Source organism: Macaca nemestrina, chromosome 7 (assembly GCF_043159975.1).
Source record: "Macaca nemestrina isolate mMacNem1 chromosome 7, mMacNem.hap1, whole genome shotgun sequence".
Taxonomy (NCBI): Eukaryota; Metazoa; Chordata; class Mammalia; order Primates; family Cercopithecidae; genus Macaca; species Macaca nemestrina.
The window spans coordinates 90,825,888-90,838,272 of NC_092131.1; the positions used below are offsets into that span (position 1 = coordinate 90,825,888).

General features: G+C 42.6%; 1 protein-coding gene across 3 annotated transcripts in view; it reads left to right on the forward strand.

Moving 5' to 3' along the window:
• LOC105499264 (ADAM metallopeptidase with thrombospondin type 1 motif 17) overlaps nt 1-12,385 on the forward strand; it is a 361,725-nt gene that overhangs the window by 10,989 nt on the left and 338,351 nt on the right. The window lies entirely within an intron of this gene.

Consider the following 12,385-nt stretch of genomic DNA (forward strand, 5'->3'; position numbering starts at 1 on the left):
AGCCATGTGAGTGAGAACTTACCTTCCCCTATATTTCAAAAGCTGTTTTATTGCCCTAAGACCACTTCCTTTTCCTTTCTATGTGTCTTAGTGTCAGCAGCCCTTTGAAAAAGTCATCGTTTTATTTCTGCAAGGAACCCATGATCTCTTTCATGCAGTACCTCAATTTTATATATCAAGAGCAAGTTGAGGTCCAAAAATCCTCTAGGGCTTATTGATCAAACCCCAGGTTTGTAGCCAAGCTTGGATGAGAATTCCCTCCTCCTGGTGCCCTGACAAGGAGCTCACTCTTAATAATACAGTGCTCCTGAGTGCTGGCTGCACTAATTAAAGCTACCTGGGACGCCTCTGAAGCTGCGATTCTTGCAGTGTGGCCCTTGGGCCAGCAGCATCAGCATCACCTGGGAACTTGTTAGAAATGCACGTTTTCAGGCCAGACCTGTGAATCAGAAACTCTGGGGGAGGGTCCAGTAATCTCTAGTTTCATGGGCCCTCCAGGGGATTTAGATGTGTGCTAAAGTGTGAGAACCACTGCTTTAAAAAATGCCATGCACTGGCTTGTCCCCCAGCATCCTGATCTTTTTTAGTCTGGGGTATGATTTGGGTTCCAGTGTTTTTAAAAGTGATTTTAATATGCAGTGTAGGGGGAGAACCTGGGGCTCTTATACTCTGGGTCTTTCTTTGAGCATCCTTAATGTTGATTACCCATCACATGTTTAAGAACATTTCATGGGGCTGCAAATGTCTCCAGATGAAGTTGGATCACAGGTGGCATTTCCTCCCAGGAGATCGTGGGACCCCACTGCTGACTTCTGGGGGCTGTGCTTCTGTAGTTGAAAGACTTATCTTTGTATGAAAATGCAGTGTGTCTTAGTTTAGTATTCTGGTGATATTGGAAACAATGGGTCTTGGTTTAGTATCCTGGTGACATTGGGAATAAATTATGTGACTGCTTTAGAATTACCTTGTTATTTGTAAACAAGTTTTGCAGTTGAGCTCAGCTGCTGTGTGTGGACTTGATGGAAGTAGGTCGACTTTCTCCTTAGCCTAGTCTGGGTGGGCAGGGTGGGTATTAGAGGTGATTGTGCGGGATAGAGGGCATCTCTGAAACCTCAGGAGAGCTTTGAGTCTCAAATGGAGTCATTAGGGTTTTTCTGTTTTTTCTGCATCCTTACAAAAGTAAGGAGGACCAAATAAAATTACTAGTACCTAAAAAATACCGTTTAATAGGAAACAGGGTCTTTGGTAAGTCTAATGGTTGTGTGTGGGCTTGACGTCAGTATGGCTTTTTTTTTGGAGACACGGTGTCACTCTCTCACCCAAGTTAGAGTGCAGTGGTGTGATCATGGCTTGCCACAGCCTTGACCTCCTGCGCTCAGGTGATCCTCCCTTCTGAGTAGCTGGGACCACAGGCGTGCACCACCACACCTGGCTAATTCTTGTTTTGGTAGAGGTGGGGTTTCGCCATGTTGCCCCGGCTGGTCTTGAACCCCTGGGCTCCAGTGATCCTCCCGCCATGGCCTGCCAAAGTCCCGAGATTATAGGCATGAGCCGCTATGCCTGACCCTCCCCAGTGTGCTATTTTTAATCTGAGCCCCTGACTCTACCTCGTTCTGTCTTGACGTACCGGTGCAGAGGCAGAGAGATTTCTCTACGGCAGTGGTTCTCAGTCCTGGGTGTACCTTGGCCTCACCTGGGGAGCTTTAACAACTCCTCACGCCTGGGTCCCACCCACAGAGAACCACTTTAATTAGACATCCTGAGGACATCTGGCAATGTAAAGGCTCCCAGGTGGTTCTGATGTTCAGCTGGTATTGAAAACCACATCACTAAGGACTGTTAAACCTGAGGAATAGCACCTGTGGGCCATCAGGAGTGGATTTTCCCATTTGAGCACCTTCAAGCAGGGCCATGCAATGAAACAAAGGACAAATGTGTCTTCTCACTGTTCCCTCTGCTCACGCCACCGTTCATCAGCCGCTAGTCCATGGTCAGAACTCAGCATGCTTGTAGATGAGATAATGGGATGTTTGTCTAATGACCACCTTCCATCCTCTTTAGTCGTGTGATACTGAGGATCACTGACAACATGATAAATGGTGCTTGTGTTTGCCTTTTTGTCCCTAAGAAGAGTTTTGAGGCATTCTTTTGATAGACTGTTTAGCCTTTAATGAGGAAATAAAATTAACAAAACCAGGGTGGGGTGGATGTGATGGAAAAAGTTAAAACAAGAGCAGCCATTCAAGACTGTAGGGAGAAATTTCTGAACTTGCTTAAAAATATAATCTCTCCTTCCCTGCTCTCAAACCTTGCATCAGCTTGCTTTGAGCAGGCTGTAATGTGCGTATTTAAGGTTGTGCCAGACTCAGGCTCTGCGCTAGTGAGGAACACAGACGCAGAGGAGAGTTACATATTTTGCTTCTGGTCCTTCTTGCATTGCATGAAATATTCAGTAAATGTGGCTGTCCTGAGAAGGACAACGGGCCTTTTAATAGGCCGAGCTAATGAGCAGTCAGTTAGGCCCTATCTCGTTTGGATTAGCTTTCAAACATCAGGAGTTTAGAAATCAGGAAAATTACTGGGACATCTGCAAAGTACATTCTTGAAGTTTCCTAGAAGTTTCCTAATCTTTCCTAGAAAGATTAATCAGATTAATCCAAGATTTCCCATGGGAACGTGCTCTTCCTGGCTGAACATGGCAGCCATAGTTTCATGCCCTGTTGTTGACCCTGTGTTATGATAGCCTTGAACATGGTCTGAGAGTAGCCTTGCCTGCTCTTGCAGGTGAGGAGGAGTCTGAGAAACTTCCTCCGTGAAGCACTCAGTGTACCTGAAAGGTGAACCCAGGTGCGCCGCTGTGCTGAGCAGGATTTTATGTCCGAGCAGGGGTTGGGGCTAGAAGGACTGACACAGCAAAGGCCACCTGGGAAATGTTTCTTTCCCTTGGACACTACTGAGGTTGCATTTCTAGTGGTCTTTGGGGCTTCAGGCAAGGGGACAGGCTGATCCTGTTTCCTACATTGCTTCTAATTTTGGGGGCCTGATAAACTGATCCATAAAATAGCACTCCAGGTTGGAACTTGGCTAACTAAAATGGTACCTTGGATATTTTGAAATGTTCCTTGATTTTTAAACAGTTATTTTGACTTCAAACCTTTTAATCTTCCTTCAGTGCTTATTTTAATTTCTCCATTATGATTCAGTTTAGGATCTTCCTCCCAGCATTTTCATGCTCTTAAGTAACAATATGAATCTTCCTCTCTTCACCCGTGGTGTATTTCACATGTATGTGGTAGTAGGTGAAATAGAAGAGTAATTTTCCATTAACATTTGCAACATAGGAATCCCACTGATATGCTGAGTGGTGGTGAGCTCCTTGGAACGTGATTTTGCCTCCAACTGTGGTTTCTGTGAAGCACTGATGTCTACTTTATAGGTTAAGTTCTGTTATCATTATCTTAAAAACTCATTGTGGTTATTTTCTAGTGTTGTCTTGTTCATTTATAACATTATAAAGGTAATGTCAATGAGTATTTGATGGATACGGTAACTCTTTAGAAACTGTATTGCTAATTTATGCAAGAATTTGCATGTATAATACGTGTATATCCTCTGTAATGTGCAACTGGTCAGGTCTTGTGCTTTGTACCAATTATGCCTAGTGTTCCATCATTGGAACACTAAGCTTGTGGAAGTTGTTTATACCCTACTGCTCAAGGTCATTGCCAAGGTCTGAGGTTTCACAAAAAAAATTTGCAACCTCAGGCATAAATGGGTTAAGATTCATTTGGTTGGAAATGACAGAAATCAAACTGGCTTAAACACTAAAGACATCATTGACATGAGTTCATGCAGCTGACGAGTAAAGCAGGAGTTTGGACGTCAGGTAACATTTGCCCAAACTTCACTTCTCTGCAATTACTTCTTTGTATGACACCCTTGTGTCCTCACCTGGCTCCTCTTAGGGTGACAAAGAGGCAGCTAGGATGAGGAGGTCAGCCATTCTGTTTAATTGGGATTTGAAGTGGTTTGGCTTGGACTGGGTTTGCCACTAGCTGCAAAGGTTTATGGCAGGCTTAGGTCTCTCCCCATATAGAGCGTAGGTGCCAGTACTCACGTGACTATGCAGCTACCACTCTGTTTCCATTCCTGTCCTGACTTCTACCAACCGTCACACACTTAGAAGTCTGGAGTAGATTTAGAACATCTCGAATCCAGGTGTAATCCATTATTCCAGCCTACACAGTTAACATTTGGCTGTTTCATCCTTATTTCCACAGCTTAGATGCTAATTAGCTCCTCATTCCACCTGTGCCCCAGGGATAACTGTAGCTGCTGATCTTTGCTCAGCAAGGGCTCCATCCCTCTGAAATTTGGTTCCTCTACACTTCTTCGAGACCTTAGCTCTCCCAGTGGATAAAATAAAATATGATTTTGTAGTTCATCTGGTGTTCTTTGTTGTAAAAGTGGTAGTTGGAGTCTTTCCTGTCCTTCTATATCTTAACTGGAAGCAGAACCTAAGAGGAATGGCATTAAATTGCTACTTTGAGTTTTTTCAGGTTAATATTTTAAATATTTATTGGCATATAAATGTTAACTCTGTAAGTAGACATCAGTAGTTTCAGAATTATTCTACAAAGAGAAAAAAGAACTGTGGTAGAGGCCCAATTCTGTTTCCCTCTGGTGTAACTCCAGAAAAAGAGTCCCTTAATATCTCTGCACCTCTGTATTTGGAGCAACAGAGGCTGCTCCAAAGCACCACAGACCTGGGGGCGTAACAGAAATTTATTGTTTTGTTGGTATTTGTTATTCACAGTTCTGGAGGCCGAAAGTGTGAGATCAGGGTGTTGACAGGGTTGTTTCCTTCTGAGGCTATGAGGAAAGGATCCGCTCCAGGCTTCTCTCCTTGGCTTGTAGATGGCTATTGTGTTAGTCGATTTGTGTTGCCCTGAAGGAATACCTGAGGCTGGTTAATGTACACAGAAAAGAGCTTTATTTTGGCTCAGAGTTCTACAGGGTGTACACAAAGCATAGTGCCAGTATCTGCTTCTGGTGTAGCCTCAGGAAGCTTCCAATTGTGGAAGACGAAGGGGAGCCAGCCAGCCTGTCACATGGTGAGAGAAGGGAGCAAGTGAGAAGGAAACAAGAGAGAGAGTGAAGAGGTGAGGGTCTTTTTAAACAGCCAACTATTGCATAAACTAATGGAGTGAGAACTCACTCATCACCATGGGGATGGCACTAAGCCATTCAGGAGGGATCCACCACCTCCCTCTAGGCTTCACCTCCAGCATTGGGCAGCGTGTTTCATTATGAGATCTGGAGGGGACACCCATCCAAACTGCATTGGCCGTCTTCTCCATGTGTCTTCACATGGTCTTATCTCTGTGCATGTCTCTGTTCAGATTTCCTCTTAGGAGGATCCCAGTCATTGGATTAGAGCCCACTGTTATGACTTTATTTTAACTTAGTTACCTCTGTAAAAACCCTATCTGCAAATGCACACATATTCTAAGGTCCTGGGGGTTAGGACTTCAACATAGGAATCTGGCAGGGTTCTGGGATAGTGGGCGGGGGTGTGGTGCACAGTACAGGCCACACAGCCTCTGTTTTCTTACCTGCACCATGGGATGGCAATGCCTGTTGTAGGATAATTGAGGAGGAACGCCGAGAACCGGGGTGCTGTAACCACTTCCAGCCACTCTGGGAGCATGTTCAAGAGAACTCTCATAAATGCTAAAAGGTAAAAATCACATTTACAGGAAACTATAAATGGGCCACCCGAAGGGACCTTGTCTACAACGATAGACACCATCGTTGGCTGGTCAGCTATTCAGTTATGCTCTTGATGAACATTTGAGGGACTGTGTAACCTCAGGCAAGTTAGAATGGTGCCAACCTCTCTGAGCTGCTGTTTCTTCCTAATGTCATCTACCTCTTAGGGCTTTTGTGAGTATTAAATGAGGTAATACAGACTTGCCACTTAGGGCCAATCCATGTTGGCTATTGCTGCAGCTGCTGTAGTTATAATTCACCTGCTCATTTTTGACTATCGACACCACTTCAATGCCCTTGTTCTGTGTTAAGTCAGGGAGAGAGAGGCACTGCAGAGCACTGAGCTGGGAGCGAAAGACTCTCATTTGTATTCTTGAATCTGTCATTCTTGCCTCTTGAGCAAATCCACAGGGAAATCAAGGAATCTTAGTATTTGTAGACAGAGAGTTGCACTTTCAGGTCATATGCTAAGTTTCCCTTCTCACTGACCCTCCGGAAACTGGTCAGATTTGCATACTATGGCGAACATGACATAGTATGGTCCTTGCCTCCAGAGAACTTAGGGTTTGGTGGGGGAGATAGGCAGTAAAGACATAAATGAATGTAGCAGGTATAAATTATTTTGAGTTATGAAATATTTACAACAGGCAAAACACAAAACAGAAACCTATGTATCCAGCATTCAGACTTGATCTATGTTAACATGTGGTCAGATTTGCTTCGGAGCTTTCTTCTTTTATTTATTTATGTGTTTGTTTGTTTGAGATGGAGTCTCACTCTTTTGCCCTGGCTGAAGCGCAGTGGTGTGATCTCAGCTCAGTGCAACATCTGCCTCCCAGGTTCAAGTGATTTTCCTGCCTCAGCCTCCCGAGTAGCTGAGACCACAGGTACTCACCAGCACGCCCGACTAATTTCTGTATTTTTAGTAGAGACGGGGTTTTGCCATGTTGGCCAGGGTGGTCTCGAACTCCTGACCTCAGGTGATCTGCCCACCTCGGCCTCCCAAAGTGCTGGGATGATTTCTTCTCTTTTTTTTTTTTTTTTGAGAGAAATGAACATTTATAGATATGACTGATGGTGTTCTTACCCCCTATCATGGCTCTGGCTTATTCCCTGGAAGCAACCACCAGACTGACCTGACATAGGGGAACCCTTCCTTTCCATGTTTTTTATACTTTTATAGCACTTATGATATGTAGTCATAAACTGCATACTGTATTATTTTGTATGTTTTAAAATTTACGTAAATGATTTTATGCTGTGCAACTTGCATTTATTACTCACAATCATGTCTTCTAGATTTATCCATCTTAAATGCAAATCTGGTTCATTTATCTTTATTGTAGTTTTGTCTATTAACCTTTTCAGAGAACTAGCTTGGTCTTATTTTTCTTTATTTTTGAATTTCTATTTGTAGCTTTATTATTTTTTTCCTTTATTCCTTTTTTAAATGTTCTCTAGGTTTAGTCCTATTGCTTTTTCCCTAACTTCTTGAGTAAAATACCTAGCTCAGTAAATTTTACTATCTTCATTTTAAATTTCTATATTTAAGGCTACACATTTCCCTGTAAGCACACCTGCAGATGCATACAAATTTTCATATGTAATATTTCTAGTACCCACTTCTAAATAGTCTGTAATTTCTACATACTTTTTCTCTAGAGAGGCAGTACAGTATAGTGGTAAGAATTTAGAGACAGGTTTACTGGATTTGATTTCCTGTCTCTACCACTAGCTTGAGTGACCTTGTGTTATTTAACCCCTTTAAAGTGTCTCAATTTCTTTATTTGTAAACGGGTGATAATGATTGCATGTATTTTATGAAATTAGGATAAGTTAATTTATATAAACACAGCATGTGGCAGAAAGTAAATATTATGCTATAAATTAATTGAATTTTTATTTTTTCATATAATTTTTGGTATCTTTACAACATGATTTATAATTCTAGTATAACAATGGAGAATGTAGCACATATGATATTTCCTTTTTTTTTTTTAATAGTGTCAGTATCTCTGCTGCAATTTCCTGTCTTTTCATCCATCATGAGCACATTTTCCTTTAAGTCCTTGAGCATTATGGTAATAATTGCTTCAAAATTCTTGTCTGCTGTTCTAATATCTGCGTCATCTTTGGGTTTGGTCTACACTGGTTGTCTTTTCTCTTGAAAAGCGGTCACATCTTCCAAGTTATTCATGTGTCAAGTAATTTTGGATTGTGTTCTGGATATTGTAAATGTAATGTGGAGATTCTGAATTCTATTACTCTGGAGAGTATTTTAGCTGGCAATTAATTTTGTTGGACTCAGACTGCAGAATTTGTATATCGGGTGGCAACTCAAGTCTCAGTTATTTTATTCTTAGGTAGACTCTTTTCCATGTAGGCATCATCCTGATAATTGGGTAGAATTTATATACAGAATTTTGGGCTTCCCCTTTGTGGATCGCTCCTTTCCAGCATGCCTCCCCCATACTTTCCAGTCACCTTATTGCCCTGCACTCTGTCCTCTAGTTCTTCAGATCACAGGGGCTGCAAGCTTTCTGTTGGGGCATTACCCCATCTGCATGGCACTGACCAGGCCTTCCCTCAGTCTCCTGTGCTGTTCCTGTCTTCCGAGTGTTGACTCCACCCACATCTTCCAACCTTCAGGTGTTTGGATTTTTTTATGTTGTTCAAGTTTATAGTTGCTATCTATAGGAGGGTTAGGTTTATTAGATGCTTTGGAGCATACTGAATTCCATACGTTATTGATTTACTGGTAATGGTAGAGATTTGCATTGTGGCCTAGAACATAGATGTTTTTGTTTTAATAAATGTTTTATGTATAAATGAAAAGAGTATATAATCTCAAATTACTGCAAACAGTATGTATTTTCTAATTGTTGTGTTCTATATGCCCATTTACTGAAGTTACTGTGATGTCAGAATCATTTATATTCTCATTATTTTGGACCTGCTTGATTTGCTTTAGAGATATATTAAAACTCTCATAACTTATTGTAGCTTGGCCAATTTTACCTTTTAATTCTATTGATCTTTGCTTTATAAGTTGTGAGGCAGTATTGTTTGGTGCACACAGGTGTAGGAGCTATGCTGCTGGTGAACCATTCCTTTTATCATCGTGTAATGGGCCATTTTTATCCCTGGTAATACGTTTGTCCTTCCAGATGTTTTCACCTAATGTTAGTATTGCCAGTCAAATTTTATTTTGGTAAATGTTTGCATGATGTTTCTTTCCCCTTAGTTTTATTTTCAGTCATTCTCTGTCATGATGATGTATGTATGTTTCTTAAAAGTAAGATGTATTTGAATTTTTTTTTTAAACATCAAATTTGGGAATATGTTTTTTCATTGGCAGGGTTAGTGTTTTCATGTTTCTAGTGTTATTGCCAGAATTCATTTTATTTCTAGCACCTTATATTTTGTTACCTGTTTACTATACCATGCTTTTTCTTTGCTGCGGTTTCTTTTTGTTTTTGTTGTTTGTTTATTTCTATTGGCTTGACCAACTTTAAAAAAAATTTTCCCCTTCTCTCTTCCACTGGTGTGGAAGTTTGATAATCTATTAAAATTTTGTTGTTATTGCCTTAAAAAATCTATATGAAGGAAGTCTGAGGCATCAGGTTTCTTTCATTTATAATACAAGAGCCTTCAAATGCTTTAACTTTGATTTTATATGTTATTATTGTCTGTTAATTTAACCATATTTTGTCTTTGTCTCTTCTCAATGAATGGTAATCATGTTTTTGCAGTTAGAATTATTTAGATTTACTGGTATCTTTGTCAGCTTGCTCAGTTTTGTTTCTTGCAACCCACTTCCCTGGGCTTAATGTCCTTGAAGAACATTTTTAAATGAGGGTTTGCAAATGGCTAAATTATTATTTTTGCTTCATCCAAACTGTATTTTACTCCTACTCTTTTTTTTTTCCTTTTGAGACAGGGTCTTGCTCTGTCTCCCATGCTGGAGTGCAATGGTGTGATCTTGGTTCACTGCAACCTCTGCCTCCCAGGCTCAAGGGGTCCTCCTACCTCAACCTCTTGAGTAGCTGGGACTACCGGCATGCACCACCACACCTGGCTAGTTTTTAGCATATTTTTAGAGACAGGTTTTCACCATGTAGCCCAGGCTGGTCTCCATCTCCTGGACCCAAGCAATTGGCCCGCCTCGTCCTCCCAAAGTACTGGGACTACAGGTGTGGGCCATGGTGCTCGGCCTTCACCCTTCCTCTGAGTGATGATTTAGCCAAATACGGAATTCTAGGTTGAGTCTTAACACTTTAAAGATACTATTGTACTGTGTTCTGACTTCTATTTTTGTTACGAAAGGTCCTCTGCCCCTCTGACTTTAGATTCTGTGTAATGCTCTGCCTTCTCTCTCTGCAGGACTGTGGTTGGGTTCTGCAGCATTCCCTGTGGACTTCCCATGTTTATTCTGTTTGGGACTCATCGAGATTTTCCCAGCCTCCCTCTCGTGGAAACGTGCCTCTTCCCATTACCTACTTCTTCTCCTGGAATTCCTAGTTGATATATGTGGACCTCACTATTTCTTCCTCCATGTTTTGTGTCTTCTTTTTGCGTTTTTGTCTCCATCTCTATGTTCTCTATTCTAGAGAATTTCCTGTCATTGGTTTCTCAGTTCACGAGATTTTTCTTAAACTAGGTCTGATCTCCACGTAATGTTCTACTGAGTTTTTAATTTTAGCAATTATATTCAATACTTTTAGAAGTTATATCTGATTCTTTTCCACTGCTGTCTTTTTTTATAGTGTCCTATTCTTTCGTGATGCCATTACCTTTCCTTTATCACTTGAGATCTTTTATTTATTTATTTATTTATTTTTGAGACAGAGTTTCACTCTTGCTGCCCAGGCTGGAGTGCAATGGTAGGATCTCGGCTCACTGCAACCTCTGCTTCCTGGGTTCAAGTGATTCTCCTGCCTCAGCCTTCTGAGTAGCTGGGATTGCAGGCGTGAGCCACCACACCTGGCCTAGATCTTTTTAGTATTATTATTTGAAGTCTTTTTTTGAGTGATTCCACCTTCTGAATTTTTTTTTTTTTTTTTTTTTTTTCTCGAGATGGAGTCTTGCGCTGTTACCCAGGCTGGAGTGCGATCATACAGTCTTGGCTCACTGTAACCTCCACCTTCTGGGTTCAAGCGATTCTCCTGCCTCAGCCTCCGAGTAGCTGGGACTACAGGTGTGTGCCACCATGCCCAGCTAATTTTTTTTTTTTTTTTTTTTTTTTTTAAGTAGAGACAGGGTTTCGCCATGTTGGCCAGGCTGTTCTCAAACTCCTGACCTCAGGTGATCTGCCTGCCTTGGCCTCCCTAAGTGTTGGGATTACAGGCGTGAGCCACTGTGCCCGGCCAGCTTCTGAATTTCTTGAGGAGTGTCAGCTCACGCTCCCTGAAACTGGACCGTTTTCATATGTGGATTGTAATTTTATACTGTGAGCTCAAATTCTGATGTGCCCTCCCTGCTACCCTGCTTCCCTGGGACTTTGTAATGGCAGGACTTTCAAGATAGGCCCTCAGCCCCTCTGGCTTTTGGATCACTGCTGAAAAGCACATGTCCCATTCACAGGACATTGTCCTTTGCTCTGCTCTTGGCTGCTTCAGCCTTGGTCCCTCAATTCACGGCCACCCCCTGCCGCCAGTGCTATTCTACCCTCTTTGGGAGTCCCCTATGCCCTGGATTATGGAAAAATCTTTACTGAGTCATTTCACATGCACTTCTGCCAGATGCCCCAGGGCTCTTCCACAAGTGCACATATCATCTCTCCTTTAATCTTTCTCCTTAGGCCATCAGCAGCACAGGATGATCAACTTGTGTGGATTTGTACTGGGGACCCTGCCCATTTCCCACTGGTATCCTGAACTCTGAATGCAGACAGACTTCCCTGCACCTCCTGTGCCATGGGTGGGATTGCCCAGCCACTCTGGGGTCCTGGCGAGATCCCCCATCTCCGTGTTGTAGGTTAACATTGGCCCTTCACCCAGTAGGCCAGTATTTGGGCCCAACAGATGCTGCATTGTTGAGCCTCAGATCACCATAGATCAGCGGAAGTCTGATCCAGGGGCTCTCGGCTCCCAAATTTCTGAGATGCTCCTGTGCAGGCCAAGGGAGTGGGCTTCTAGGCGAGAAAACCTACAAAAAAGCAAAGGTCAGTGTCACATGCTTGAGGAGGGGCCAGGCCAGCTGTGCTGCCACCACAGCTATGGCAGAAGTTAGGGTGGCATGGGTACCTCAGGAGGGCATCCTAGGGAGGCAGCCAATGGCAGATTCCATCAGTGCACAGTGCTGGGGCCCTAACCCTCTCAAAATGCTAGTGGCTTAAGAAAGCGTGTTACCTTCTAAAAAACCTTGTGTAGTCAGTTAGAAAAATGTCTTCCTGCGTGAACAACCCGCTGATCTATGCTATGTTCCTCCCATCCTTCTTTCATCCTTCCTTCTTTGTAAAAAATAGATTCATTCCACAAAGCAGCTTGGAGATTTCCTCGGGAGTGTTCAAGGCTTGGCCAGTGAGCCTCTTAGGTTCTGCAAGGGTCATCCACAAAGGCACTCCCTCTCACCTCAGAGGGACCCCCCTGCCCCTGTGATTCCCTCCGGTCCC